The sequence below is a fragment of the Hemitrygon akajei genome, unplaced genomic scaffold, assembly GCF_048418815.1.
Source record: "Hemitrygon akajei unplaced genomic scaffold, sHemAka1.3 Scf000090, whole genome shotgun sequence".
NCBI classification, from domain to species: Eukaryota; Metazoa; Chordata; class Chondrichthyes; order Myliobatiformes; family Dasyatidae; genus Hemitrygon; species Hemitrygon akajei.
Window position 1 is genome coordinate 2,824,968 of NW_027331976.1, and position 16,293 is coordinate 2,841,260.

Genomic DNA, 16,293 nt, shown 5'->3' on the forward strand with positions numbered 1-16,293 from the left:
CCTGGCTCCACCTATCACCTCCCAGCTTCTCACTCCACCCTCCCACTCACTTACCTCCCCAGCGCCTGACTCCACCTATCACCTCCCAGCTTCTCACTTCACCCTCCCACTCACTTAACCTCCCCCTCACCTGACTCCACCTATCACCTCCCAGCTTCTCACTTAACTTCCCCCTCGCCTGGCTCCACCTATCACCTGCCAGCTTCTCACTTCACCCTCCCACTCACTTACCTTCCCCCTCGCCTGGCTCCACATCACCTCCCAGCTTTTCACTTCACCCTCCCACTCACTTACCCTCCCCCTCGCATGGCTCCACCTATCACCTCCCCGATTCTCACTTCACCCTCCCACTCACTTACCCTCCCCCTCGCCTGGCTCCACCTATCACCTCCCCGATTCTCACTTCACCCTCCCACTCACTTACCCTCCCCCTCGCCTGGCTCCACCTATCACCTCCCCGATTCTCACTTCACCCTCCCACTCACTTACCCTCCCCCTCGCCTGGCTCCACCTATCACCTCCCAGCTTCTCACTTCACCCTCCCACTCACTTACCCTCCCCCTCGCCTGGCTCCACCTATCACCTCCCAGCTTCTCACTTCACCCTCCCACTCACTTACCCTCCCCCTCGCCTGGCTCCACCTATCACCTCCCAGCTTCTCACTTCACCCTCCCACTCACTTACCCTCCCCCTCGCCTGGCTCCACCTATCACCTCCCAGCCTGTGTTGATTCTCTTCCCCCCACTTTCTTATTTCAGTTTCTCCCCCCGTCCTTTCCAGACCTGACCTCACCTGACCTGCTGAGTTTCTCCCCCATTTTTCATAGATTTTCTGCGTCTGCAGAATCTTGTGTGTCCGGTTCTAATGAAGGGTCCTGGCTCAAAGTTTTACTTGTTTATTCCTTTCCATAGATGCTGCCTCGCTTGCTGAGTTCCTCCAGAACTCTGTTGTTTTAGATTTCCAGCATCTATAAAATCTCTTGTTATAGCATTGATGACAGTATACTAGTTTTTTTTTAATTATCTTCAAATTGAGTATTTAAAATGCACTCTGAATATTCAGTGGATTTCTGTTAATTGGAACACATAGTGACCAATTATTTTGGCCCAATTAAATGCACCATGGGATGGACTGCCAACCAATATGGTAAGAAAAGGTAGAATTATTTTCCTTCAATTGTTTTATGGGAAGGATGTAATAGAGAAATGGAGGTCATTTAAAGGTGAAATTTTGAGGGTACAGAATCTTTATGTTCCTGTTAGATTGAAAGGAAAGGTTAAAAGTTTGAGAGAGCCATGGTTTTCAAGGGATATTGGAAACTTGGTTCGGATAAAGCGAGATATCTATAATAAATATAGGCAGCATGGTGTAAATGAGGCGCTCGAGGAAAATAAAGAATGTAAAAAGAATCTTAAGAAAGAAATTAGAAAAGCTAAAAGAAGATACGAGGTTGTTTTGACAAGTAAGGTGAAAGTAAATCCGATGGGTTTCTACAGTTATACTAATAACAAAAGGATAGTGAGGGATAAAATTGGTCTTTCTTTACTCAGAGAGTGGTAGCTGTGTGGAATGAGCTTCCAGTAGAAGTGGTAAAGGCAGGTTCGGTATTGTCATTTAAAGTAAAATTTGATAGTTATAAGGACAGGAAAGGAATGGAGGGTTATGGGCAGAGTGCGGGTCACTTGGACTAGGTGAGTGCAAGTGTCGGCACGGACTAGAAGGGCCGAGATGGCCTGTTTCCGTGCTGTAATTGTTATACGGTTATATAAAAACAGCTTCGTCCATCAGACCTTCTCGCTCCCTGTTCCGCCCCTGCCTGTCGCATCTCCCGAACTCACTCCCTTTGTCATTCAATTTACCGCAGCCATCTCTTCTTCCTGCACAACGGGCCTGGATCCCAGACCCTGACAGACCAGTTTGATGCTTGGCATGTTTCAGCGAAGGATAATTCTCTTGACCTTTGCAATGAAACTCATGGAGTCTAAAAATGTTGGAAATGGATCGGAGAAAGAAAATTGAAATTCAGAAACATTCGAGAGAGATTCCTGTGTGGACGTGGGGTGTAGTGATTGTGTGTGTGTGTGTGTGTGTGTGTGTGTGTGTGTGTGTGTGTGTGTGTGTGTGTGTGTGTGTGTGTGTGTGTGTGTGTGTGTGTGTGTGTGTGTGTGTGTGTGTGTGTGTTTCCAGTATAATTGGTTCCAGTATAACAGAGCCTGGGTGGCTCAGTCGGTAGAGCATTAGACTTTTAATCTGAGGTTCCGGGACTCAAGTCCCTGTTCAGGCGCTCGCTTTATATCGCAGGTTGTCTCCTCATCATCGCATTCAGTTCCATCCCATGACATACAGCTTTACCACTTCGAATTCGGCCCATTGAATCTGCTCCGCAATTTCATCATGGATGTTTTATTTTCCCTTCTGAATCCCATTTTCCTGCCCACTGCCCGTAACCTTTGACACCTTCACTAATCAGTAGCCTATTAAACTCTGCTTTAAATATGACGTATAACTTTGCTTCCGCACCCGACTGAGGCAACAGTTCTACCAATTCGACACTCTCTGGTTTTCTGTCTCGCCCCTTCATCTGCCCACGAACCATTGTTCCCCAAACCGCTTTCACCCATGTACCTACACAAACGTCCCTTCAATGTGACAACTTGATCAACACTCGCACCACCCCGAGAAATGAATTTGGGCTCGTGTTTCTATTACACATTTCACCGTTCACCCGCAACCCGTGATACCTAGATCTAGTCTAAATCAGCAAGAGGAGGAGGGGTAGAGCCTGCATGGACCCACCCTATCTCAACCTCCAAATATCTTATATAGCTGTAACATCACTTCCCAAATCCACACTCTGTACGCTGACTGATGAAGTTCAGTGTCCCAAGCACTTATAAAGTCTTGGTGGGATGTTCTTGTGGTTGGGTGTACGTGACCAGAGAAAAAGAGAGAAATCTACAAGAAATATAGGCAGCATGGAGTAAACGAGGTGCTCGAGGAAAATAAAGAATGTAAAAAGAATCTTAAGAAAAAATTAGAAAAGCTAAAAGAAGATAAGAGGTTGTTTTGACAAGTAAGGTGAAAATAAAACCTAAGAGTTTCTACAGTTATATTAATAGCAAAAGGATAGTGAGGAATAAAATTGGTCCTCAGAGAATCAGAGTGGACAGCTATGTGTGGAGCCAAAAGAGATGGGGGAGATATTGAACAATTCCTTTTCTTCGGTATTCACTAAGGGGAAGGATATTGAATTGTGTAAGGTAAGGGAAACAAGTAGGGAAGTTATGGAAACTATGATGATTAAAGAAGAGGAAGTACTGGCACTTTTAAGGAATATAAAAGTGGATAAGTCTCCGGGTCCTGGCAGGATATTCTCTAGGACCTTGAGGGAATTTAGTGTAGAAATAGCAGGGGCTCTGATAGAAATATTTCAAATGTCATTAGAAATGGGGATGCTGCCAGAGGATTGGCGTATTGCTCATGTTGTTCCACTGTTTAAAAATGTTTCTAAGAGTAAACCTAGCAATTATAGGCCTGTAAGTTTGACGTCAGTGGTGGGTAAATTAATGGAAAGTATTCTTAGAGATGGTATATATAATTATCTGGGTAGACAGGGCCTGATTAGGAACAGTGAACATGGATTTATGCATGGAAGGTCATGATTGACAAATTTTATTGAATTTTTTGAAGAGGTTACTAGGAAGGTTGACGAGGGTAAAGCAGTGGATGTTGTCTATTTGGACTTCAGTAAGGCCTTTGACAAGGTTCCGCACGGAAGGTTAGTTAGGAAGGTTCAATCGTTAGGTATTAATATTGTAGTAGTAAAATGGATTCAACAGTGGCTGGATGGGAGATGCCAGAGAGTAGTGGTGGATAACTGTTTGTCAGGTTGGAGGCCAGTGACTAGTGCTGTGCCTCAGGAATCTGTACTGGGTCCATTGTTGTTTGTCATATACATTAATGATCTGGATGATGGCGTGGTAATTTGGATTAGTAAGTATGCAGATGATACCAAGATAGTAGGCGTTGTGGATAATGAAGTAGGTTTTCAAAGCTTGCAGAGAGATTTAGGCCAGTTAGAAGAGTGGGCTGGAAGATGGCAGATGGAGTTTAATGCTGAGAAGTGTGAGGAGCTACATTTTGTTAGGAGTTATCAAAATAGGACATACATGGTAAATGGTAGGGTATTGAGGAATGCAGTAGAACAGAGTGATCTAGGGATAATGGTGCATAGTTCCCTAAAGGTGGAATCTCATGTGGATAGGGTGGTGAAGAAAGCGTTTGGTATGTTGGCCTTTATAAATTAGAGCATCGAGTATAGGAGTTGGGATGTAATGTTGAAATTGTACAAGGCATTGGTAAGGCCAAATTTGGAGTATTGTGTACAGTTCTGGTCACCGAATTATAGGAAAGATGTCAGCAAAATAGAGAGAGCACAGAAAGATTTACTAGAATGTTACCTGGGTTTCTGCACCTAAGTTACAGAGAAAGGTTGAACAAGTCAGGACTTTATTCTTTGGAGCGTAGAAGGTTGAGGGGGGACTTGATAGAGGTATTTAAAATTATGAGGGGGATAGATAGAGTTGACGTGGATAGGCTTTTTCCATTGGGAGTAGGGGACATTCACACAAGAGGACATGAGTTGAGAGTTAGGGGGCAAAAGTTTAGGGGTAACATGAGGGGGAATTACTTTGCTCAGAGTGGCAGCTGTGCGGAATGAGCTTCCAGTAGAAGTGGTAGAGGCAGGTTCGATATTGTCATTTAAAGTAAAATTGGATAGGTATATGGACATGAAAAGAATGGAGGGTTATGGGCTGAGAGCACGTCAGTGAGACAAAGTGAGAGTAAGTGTTTGGCACGGATTAGAAGGGCCGAGAAGGCCTGTTTCCATGCTGTAATTGTTATATGGTTTGTAACTGACATGGGCAGTAGGTATGAGGAAGGGAGGGAGGGACAGGACACAGTATGTACACAGAATGGGTACTGGGCTGTGCCACATGAATCTGATACACAGGAGCTGTGAAATATCCACAAAATAGATCAGCCCACTACCCCCAGACAGACCATTTCCCAACTAAATTACTCCCATGTGCCGGCGTGTGGACCATATCCCAGACAGACCATTTCCCAACTAAATTACTCCCATGTGCCGGCGTGAGGACCGTATCCCAGTCAGACCATTTCCCAACTAAATTACTCCCATGTGCCGGCGTGAGGACCGTATCCCAGACAGACCATTTCCCAAATAAATTACTCCCACGTGCCGGAGTGAGAACCGTATCCCAGACAGACCATTTCCCAACTAAATTACTCCCATGTGCCGGAGTGAGGACCGTATCACAGACAGACCATTTCCCAACTAAATTACTCCCATGTGCCGGCGTGAGGACCATATCCCAGACAGACCATTTCCCAACTAAATTACACCCACGTGCCGGCGTGAGCACCATATCCCAGACAGACCATTTCCCAACTAAATTACTCCCGTGTGCCGGAGTGAGGACCATATCCCAGACAGACCATTTCCCAACTAAATTACTCCCACGTGCCGGCGTGAGGACCATATCCCAGACAGACCATTTCCCAACTAAATTACTCCCACGTGCCGGTGTGAGGACCATATCCCAGACAGACCATTTCCCAACTAAATTACTCCCGTGTGCCGGAGTGAGGACCATATCCCAGACAGACCATTTCCCAACTAAATTACACCCACGTGCCGGCGTGAGCACCATATCCCAGACAGACCATTTCCCAACAAAATTACTCCCGTGTGCCGGAGTGAGGACCATATCCCAGACAGACCATTTCCCAACTAAATTACTCCCACGTGCCGGCGTGAGGACCATATCCCAGACAGACCATTTCCCAACTAAATTACTCCCACGTGCCGGCGTGAGGACCATATCCCAGACAGACCATTTCCCAACTAAATTACTCCCACGTGCCGGCGTGAGGACCATATCCCAGACAGACCATTTCCCAACTAAATTACTCCCACGTGCCGGCGTGAGGACCATATCCCAGACAGACCATTTCCCAACTAAATTACTCCCGTGTGCCGGAGTGAGGACCATATCCCAGACAGACCATTTCCCAACTAAATTACTCCCACGTGCCGGCGTGAGGACCATATCCCAGACAGACCATTTCCCAACTAAATTACTCCCACGTGCCGGCGTGAGGACCATATCCCAGACAGATCATTTCCCAACTAAATTACTCCCATATGCCGGCGTGAGGACCATATCCCAGACAGACCATTTCCCAACTAAATTACTCCCATGTGCCGGCGTGAGAACCATATCCCAGACAGACCATTTCCCAACTAAATTACTCCCATGTGCCGGCGTGAGGACCATATCCCAGACAGACCATTTCCCAACTAAATTACTCCCATGTGCCGGCGTGAGGACCATATCCCAGACAGACCATTTCCCAACTAAATTACTCCCATGTGCCGGCGTGAGGACCATATCCCAGACAGACCATTTCCCAACTAAATTACTCCCACGTGCCGGCGTGAAGACCGTATCCCAGACAGACCATTTCCCAACTAAATTACTCCCGTGTGCCGGCATGAGATCCATATCCCAGACAGATCATTTCCCAACTAAATTACTCCCATGTGCCGGCATGAGATCCATATCCCAGACAGATCATTTCCCAACTAAATTACTCCCATGTGCCGGCGTGAGATCCATATCCCAGACAGACCATTTCCCAACTAAATTACTCACATGTGCCGGCGTGAGGACCATATCCCCGACAGACCATTTCCCAACTAAATTACTCCCATGTGCCGGCGTGAGGACCATATCCCAGACAGACCATTTCCCAACTAAATTACTCCCATGTGCCGGCGTGAGGACCATATCCCAGACAGACAATTTCCCAACTAAATTGCTCCCATGTGCCGGCGTGAGGACCATATCCCAGACAGACCATTTCCCAACTAAATTACTCCCATGTGCCGGCGTGAGGACCATATCCCAGACAGACCATTTCCCAACTAAATTACTCCCATGTGCCGGCGTGAGGACCGTATCCCAGACAGACCATTTCCCAACTAAATTACTCCCATGTGCCAGCGTGAGGACCGTATCACAGACAGACCATTTCCCAACTAAATTACTCCCACGTGCCGGCGTGAGGACCGTATCCCAGACAGAACATTTCCCAACTAAATTACTCCCATGTGCCGGCGTGAGGACCATATCCCAGACAGATCATTTTCCAACTAAATTACTCCCATGTGCCGGTTTGAGGACCATATCCCAGACAGACCATTTCCCAACTAAATTACTCCCATGTGCCAGCGTGAGGACCATATCCCAGACAGACCATTTCCCAACTAAATTACTCCCACGTGCCGGAGTGAGGACCATATCCCAGACAGACCATTTCCCAACTAAATTACTCCCACGTGCCGGCGTGAGGACCATATCCCAGACAGACCATTTCCCAACTAAATTACTCCCATGTGCCGGCGTGAGGACCATATCCCAGACAGACCATTTCCCAACTAAATTACTCCCATGTGCCGGAGTGAGGACCATATCCCAGACAGACCATTTCCCAACTAAATTACTCCCACGTGCCGGCGTGAGGATCGTATCCCAGACAGACCATTTCCAAACTAAATTACTCCCATGTGCCGGAGTGAGGACCGTATCCCAGACAGAGCATTTCCCAAATAAATTACTCCCACGTGCCGGCGTGAGGACCATATCCCAGACAGATCATTTCCCAACTAAATTACTCCTACGTGCCGGCGTGAAGACCATATCCCAGACAGACCATTTCCCAACTAAATTACTCCCATGTGCCGGCGTTAGGACCATATCCCAGACAGACAATTTCCCAACTAAATTACTCCCACGTGCCGGCGTGAGGACCGTATCCCAGACAGACCATTTCCAAACTAAATTACTCCCATGTGCCGGAGTGAGGACCGTATCCCAGACAGAGCATTTCCCAACTAAATTACTCCCATGTGCCGGCGTGAGGACCGTATCCCAGACAGACCATTTCCCAACTAAATTACTCCTACGTGCCGGCGTGAGGACCATATCACAGACAGACCATTTCCCAACAAAATTACTCCCACGTGCCGGCGTGAGGACCATATCCCAGACAGACCATTTCCCAACTAAATTACTCCCATGAGCCGGCGTGAGGACCATATCCCAGACAGAGCATTTCCCAGCTAAATTACTCCCACGTGCCGGCGTGAGGACCATATCCCAGACAGACCATTTCCAAACTAAATTACTCCCATGTGCCGGAGTGAGGACCGTATCCCAGACAGAGCATTTCCCAACTAAATTACTCCCACGTGCCGGCGTGAGGACCATATCCCAGACAGACCATTTCCCAACTAAATTACTCCTACGTGCCGGCGTGAGGACCATATCCCAGACAGACCATTTCCCAACTAAATTACTCCCACGTGCCGGCGTGAGGACCGTATCCCAGACAGACCATTTCCCAACTAAATTACTCCCACGTTCCGGAGTGAGGACCGTATCCCAGACAGACCATTTCCCAAATAAATTACTCCCACGTGCCGGAGTGAGAACCGTATCACAGACAGACCATTTCCCAACTAAATTACTCCCATGTGCCGGCGTGAGGACCATATCCCAGACAGACCATTTCCCAACTAAATTACTCCCACGTGCCGGCGTGAGCACCATATCCCAGACAGACCATTTCCCAACTAAATTACTCCCGTGTGCCGGAGTGAGGACCATATCCCAGACAGACCATTTCCCAACTAAATTACTCCCACGTGCCGGCGTGAGGACCATATCCCAGACAGACCATTTCCCAACTAAATTACTCCCACGTGCCGGCGTGAGGACCATATCCCAGAAAGACCATTTCCCAACTAAATTACTCCCGTGTGCCGGCATGAGGACCATATCCCAGACAGACCATTTCCCAACTAAATTACTCCCACGTGCCGGCGTGAAGACCGTATCCCAGACAGATCATTTCCCAACTAAATTACTCCCATGTGCCGGCATGAGATCCATATCCCAGACAGACCATTTCCCAAATAAATTACTCCCATGTGCCGGCGTGAAGACCGTATCCCAGACAGATCATTTCCCAACTAAATTACTCCCATGTGCCGGCGTGAGATCCATATCCCAGACAGACCATTTCCCAACTAAATTACTCCCATGTGCCGGCGTGAGGACCATATCCCCGACAGACCATTTCCCAACTAAATTACTCCCATGTGCCGGCGTGAGGACCATATCCCAGACAGACCATTTCCCAACTAAATTACTCCCATGTGCCGGCGTGAGGAACATATCCCAGACAGACAATTTCCCAACTAAATTACTCCCATGTGCCGGCGTGAGGACCATATCCCAGACAGACCATTTCCCAACTAAATTACTCCCATGTGCCGGCGTGAGGACCATATCCCAGACAGACCATTTCCCAACTAAATTACTCCCATGTGCCGGCGTGAGGACCGTATCCCAGACAGACCATTTCCCAACTAAATTACTCCCATGTGCCAGCGTGAGGACCATATCACAGACAGACCATTTCCCAACTAAATTACTCCCACGTGCCGGCGTGAGGACCGTATCCCAGACAGAACATTTCCCAACTAAGTTACTCCCATGTGCCGGCGTGAGGACCATATCCCAGACAGATCATTTTCCAACTAAATTACTCCCATGTGCCGGTTTGAGCACCATATCCCAGACAGACCATTTCCAAACTAAATTACTCCCACGTGCCGGAGTGAGGACCATATCCCGGACAGACCATTTCCCAACTAAATTACTCCCACGTGCCGGCGTGAGGACCATATCCCAGACAGACCATTTCCCAACTAAATTACTCCCATGTGCCGGCGTGAGGACCATATCCCAGACAGACCATTTCCCAACTAAATTACTCCCATGTGCCGGAGTGAGGACCATATCCCAGACAGACCATTTCCCAACTAAATTACTCCCACGTGCCGGCGTGAGGACCGTATCCCAGACAGACCATTTGCAAACTAAATTACTCCCATGTGCCGGAGTGAGGACCGTATCCCTGACAGAGCATTTCCCAACTAAATTGCTCCCACGTGCCGGCGTGAGGACCATATCCCAGACAGACCATTTCCCAACTAAATTACTCCCATATGCCGGCGTGAGGACCATATCCCAGACAGAGCATTTCCCAGCTAAATTACTCCCACGTGCCGGCGTGAGGACCATATCCCAGACAGACCATTTCCAAATTAAATTACTCCCATGTGCCGGAGTGAGGACCGTATCCCAGACAGAGCATTTCCAAACTAAATTACTCCCACGTGCCGGCGTGAGGACCATATCCCAGACAGACCATTTCCCAACTAAATTACTCCTACGTGCCGGCGTGAGGACCATATCCCAGTCAGACCATTTCCCAACTAAATTACTCCCACGTGCCGGCGTGAGGACCATATCCCAGACAGACCATTTCCCAACTAAATTACTCCCATGTGCCGGCGTTAGGACCATATCCCAGACAGACAATTTCCCAACTAAATTACTCCCACGTGCCGGCGTGAGGACCGTATCCCAGACAGACCATTTCCAAACTAAATTACTCCCATGTGCCGGAGTGAGGACCGTATCCCAGACAGAGCATTTCCCAACTAAATTACTCCCATGTGCCGGCGTGAGGACCGTATCCCAGACAGACCATTTCCCAACTAAATTACTCCTACGTGCCGGCGTGAGGACCATATCACAGACAGACCATTTCCCAACTAAATTACTCCAACGTGCCGGCGTGAGGACCGTATCCCAGACAGACCATTTCCCAACTAAATTACTCCCATGTGCCGGCGTGAGGACCATATCCCAGACAGAGCATTTCCCAGCTAAATTACCCCCACGTGCCGGCGTGAGGACCATATCCCAGACAGACCATTTCCAAACTAAATTACTCCCATGTGCCGGAGTGAGGACCGTATCCCAGACAGAGCATTTCCCAACTAAATTACTCCCACGTGCCGGCGTGAGGACCATATCCCAGACAGACCATTTCCCAACTAAATTACTCCTACGTGCCGGCGTGAGGACCATATCCCAGACAGACCATTTCCCAACTAAATTACTCCCACGTTCCGGCGTGAGGACCGTATCCCAGACAGACCATTTCCCAACTAAATTACTCCCACGTGCCGGAGTGAGGACCGTATCCCAGACAGACCATTTCCCAAATAAATTACTCCCACGTGCCGGATTGAGAACCGTATCACAGACAGACCATTTCCCAACTAAATTACTCCCATGTGCCGGAGTGAGGACCGTATCACAGACAGACCATTTCCCAACTAAATTACTCCCATGTGCCGGCGTGAGGACCATATCCCAGACAGACCATTTCCCAACTAAATTACTCCCATGTGCCGGCGTGAAGACCGTATCCCAGACAGATCATTTCCCAACTAAATTACTCCCATGTGCCGGCGTGAGATCCATATCCCAGACAGACCATTTCCCAACTAAATTACTCCCATGTGCCGGCGTTAGGACCATATCCCCGACAGACCATTTCCCAACTAAATTACTCCCATGTGCCGGCGTGAGGACCATATCCCAGACAGACCATTTCCCAACTAAATTACTCCCATGTGCCGGCGTGAGGACCATATCCCAGACAGACAATTTCCCAACTAAATTACTCCCATGTGCCGGCGTGAGGACCATATCCCAGACAGACCATTTCCCAACTAAATTACTCCCATGTGCCGGCGTGAGGACCGTATCCCAGACAGACCATTTCCCAACTAAATTACTCCCATGTGCCAGCGTGAGGACCGTATCCCAGACAGACCATTTCCCAACTAAATTACTCCCATGTGCCGGCGTGAGGACCGTATCCCAGACAGACCATTTCCCAACTAAATTACTCCCATGTGCCGGCGTGAGGACCATATCCCAGACAGACCATTTCCCAACTAAATTACTCCCATGTGCCGGCGTGAGGACCATATCCCAGACAGACAATTTCCCAACTAAATTACTCCCATGTGCCGGCGTGAGGACCATATCCCAGACAGACCATTTCCCAACTAAATTACTCCCATGTGCCGGCGTGAGGACCATATTCCAGACAGACCATTTCCCAACTAAATTACTCCCACGTGCCGGCGTGAGGACCGTATCCCAGACAGACCATTTCCCAACTAAATTACTCCCACGTGCCGGCGTGAGGACCGTATCCCAGACAGAACATTTCCCAACTAAATTACTCCCATGTGCCGGCGTGAGGACCATATCCCAGACAGACCATTTCCCAACTAAATTACTCCCATGTGCCAGCGTGAGGACCATATCCCAGACAGACCATTTCCCAACTAAATTACTCCCACGTGCCGGAGTGAGGACCATATCCCAGACAGACCATTTCCCAACTAAATTACTCCCACGTGCCGGCGTGAGGACCATATCCCAGACAGACCATTTCCCAAATAAATTACTCCCATGTGCCGGCGTGAGGACCATATCCCAGACAGACCATTTCCCAACTAAATTACTCCCATGTGCCGGAGTGAGGACCATATCCCAGACAGACCATTTCCCAACTAAATTACTCCCACGTGCCGGCGTGAGGACCGTATCCCAGACAGACCATTTGCAAACTAAATTACTCCCATGTGCCTGAGTGAGGACCGTATCCCAGACAGAGCATTTCCCAACTAAATTACTCCCACGTGCCGGCGTGAGGACCATATCCCAGACAGACCATTTCCCAACTAAATTACTCCCATGTGCCGGCGTGAGGACCGTATCCCAGACAGACCATTTCCCAACTAAATTACTCCCATGTGCCGGCGTGAGGACCATAACCCAGACAGAGCATTTCCCAGCTAAATTACTCCCACGTGCCGGCGTAAGGACCATATCCCAGACAGACCATTTCCAAACTAAATTACTCCCATGTGCCGGAGTGAGGACCGTATCCCAGACAGACCATTTCCCAACTAAATTACTCCCATGTGCCGGCGTGAGGACCATATCCCAGACAGACCATTTCCCAACTAAATTACTCCCATGTGCCGGCGTGTGGACCATATCCCAGACAGACAATTTCCCAACTAAATTACTCCCATGTGCCGGCGTGAGGACCATATCCCAGACAGACCATTTCCCAACTAAATTACACCCATGTGCCGGCGTGAGGACCATATCCCAGACAGACCATTTCCCAACTAAATTACTCCCATGTGCCGGCGTGAGGACCGTATCCCAGACAGACCATTTCCCAACTAAATTACTCCCATGTGCCAGCGTGAGGACCATATCACAGACAGACCATTTCCCAACTAAATTACTCCCACGTGCCGGCGTGAGGACCGTATCCCAGACAGAACATTTCCCAACTAAATTACTCCCATGTGCCGGCGTGAGGACCATATCCCAGACAGATCATTTTCCAACTAAATTACTCCCATGTGCCAGCGTGAGGACCATATCCCAGACAGACCATTTCCCAACTAAATTACTCCCATGTGCCGGCGTGAGGACCGTATCCCAGACAGACCATTTCCCAACTAAATTACTCCCACGTGCCGGCGTGAGGACCGTATCCCAGACAGAACATTTCCCAACTAAATTACTCCCATGTGCCGGCGTGAGGACCATATCCCAGACAGACCATTTCCCAACTAAATTACTCCCATGTGCCAGCGTGAGGACCATATCCCAGACAGACCATTTCCCAACTAAATTACTCCCACGTGCCGGAGTGAGGACCATATCCCAAACAGACCATTTCCCAACTAAATTACTCCCACGTGCCGGCGTGAGGACCATATCCCAGACAGACCATTTCCCAACTAAATTACTCCCATGTGCCGGCGTGAGGACCATATCCCAGACAGACCATTTCCCAACTAAATTACTCCCATGTGCCGGAGTGAGGACCATATCCCAGACAGACCATTTCCCAACTAAATTACTCCCACGTGCCGGCGTGAGGACCGTATCCCAGACAGACCATTTGCAAACTAAATTACTCCCATGTGCCTGAGTGAGGACCGTATCCCAGACAGAGCATTTCCCAACTAAATTACTCCCACGTGCCGGCGTGAGGACCATATCCCAGACGGACCATTTCCCAACTAAATTACTCCCTTGTGCCGGCGTGAGGACCATATCCCAGACAGAGCATTTCCCAGCTAAATTACTCCCACGTGCCGGCGTAAGGACCATATCCCAGACAGACCATTTCCAAACTAAATTACTCCCATGTGCCGGAGTGAGGACCGTATCCCAGACAGACCATTTCCCAACTAAATTACTCCCACGTGCCGGCGTGAGGACCATATCCCAGACAGACCATTTCCCAACTAAATTACTCCTACGTGCCGGCGTGAGGACCATATCCCAGACAGACCATTTCCCAACTAAATTACTCCCACGTGCCGGCGTGAGGACCATATCCCAGACAGACCATTTCCCAACTAAATTACTCCCATGTGCCGGCGTTAGGACCATATCCCAGACAGACAATTTCCCAACTAAATTACTCCCACGTGCCGGCGTGAGGACCGTATCCCAGACAGACCATTTCCAAACTAAATTACTCCCATGTGCCGGAGTGAGGACCGTATCCCAGACAGAGCATTTCCCAACTAAATTACTCCCATGTGCCGGCGTGAGGACCGTATCCCAGACAGACCATTTCCCAACTAAATTACTCCTACGTGCCGGCGTGAGGACCATATCACAGACAGACCATTTCCCAACTAAATTACTCGCACGTGCCGGCGTGAGGACCATATCCCAGACAGACCATTTCCCAACTAAATTACTCCCATGTGCCGGCGTGAGGACCATATCCCAGACAGAGCATTTCCCAGCTAAATTACTCCCACGTGCCGGCGTGAGGACCATATCCCAGACAGACCATTTCCAAAATAAATTACTCCCATGTGCCGGAGTGAGGACCGTATCCCAGACAGAGCATTTCCCAACTAAATTACTCCCACGTGCCGGCGTGAGGACCATATCCCAGACAGACCATTTCCCAACTAAATTACTCCTACGTGCCGGCGTGAGGACCATATCCCAGACAGACCATTTCCCAACTAAATTACTCCCACGTGCCGGAGTGAGGACCGTATCCCAGACAGACCATTTCCCAAATAAATTACTCCCACGTGCCGGAGTGAGAACCGTATCACAGACAGACCATTTCCCAACTAAATTACTCCCATGTGCCGGAGTGAGGACCGTATCACAGTCAGACCATTTCCCAACTAAATTACTCCCATGTGCCGGCGTGAGGACCATATCCCAGACAGACCATTTCCCAACTAAATTACTCCCACGTGCCGGCGTGAGCACCATATCCCAGACAGACCATTTCCCAACTAAATTACTCCCGTGTGCCGGAGTGAGGACCATATCCCAGACAGACCATTTCCCAACTAAATTACTCCCACGTGCCGGCGTGAGGACCATATCCCAGACAGACCATTTCCCAACTAAATTACTCCCACGTGCCGGCGTGAGGACCATATCCCAGACAGACCATTTCCCAACTAAATTACTCCCGTGTGCCGGCGTGAGGACCATATCCCAGACAGACCATTTCCCAACTAAATTACTCCCACGTGCCGGCGTGAAGACCGTATCCCAGACAGATCATTTCCCAACTAAATTACTCCCATGTGCCGGCATGAGATCCATATCCCAGACAGACCATTTCCCAAATAAATTACTCCCATGTGCCGGCGTGAAGACCGTATCCCAGACAGACAATTTCCCAACTAAATTACTCCCGTGTGCCGGCGTGAGGACCATATCACAGACAGACCATTTCCCAACTAAATTACTCCCATGTGCCGGCGTGAGGACCATATCCCAGACAGACCATTTCCCAACTAAATTACTCCCATGTGCCGGCGTGAGGACTTTATCCCAGACAGACCATTTCCCAACTAAATTACTCCCATGTGCCGGCGTGAGGACCATATCCCAGACAGACCATTTCCCAACTAAATTACTCCCATGTGCCGGCGTGAGGACCATATCCCAGACAGACCATTTCCCAACTAAATTACTCCCATGGGTAAATTACTCCGGACCAAGATCGTTCACGAAACATGTATCTCGCTCTGGCCCCTAATCTCGCAATTCAAAATACTAAAATCCTTCACTTCAAGTAAAATCAATGTCTGGTCATCTACCTCCTCCCAGGAAAAAAAGAACTCCTGAATCTTGTGAGTGAAACATGTCTCCTGATTTAAATCCTGATGCGTGACTATTATCA

General features: G+C 48.7%; 1 non-coding gene across 1 annotated transcript; it reads left to right on the forward strand.

Moving 5' to 3' along the window:
* The first annotated feature begins 2,211 nt into the window (after window positions 1-2,211).
* trnak-uuu (transfer RNA lysine (anticodon UUU)) lies at window positions 2,212-2,284 on the forward strand. Its single transcript has one exon. It is a non-coding gene; the product is annotated as a tRNA-Lys (tRNA).
* The last annotated feature ends 14,009 nt before the right edge of the window (window positions 2,285-16,293 follow it).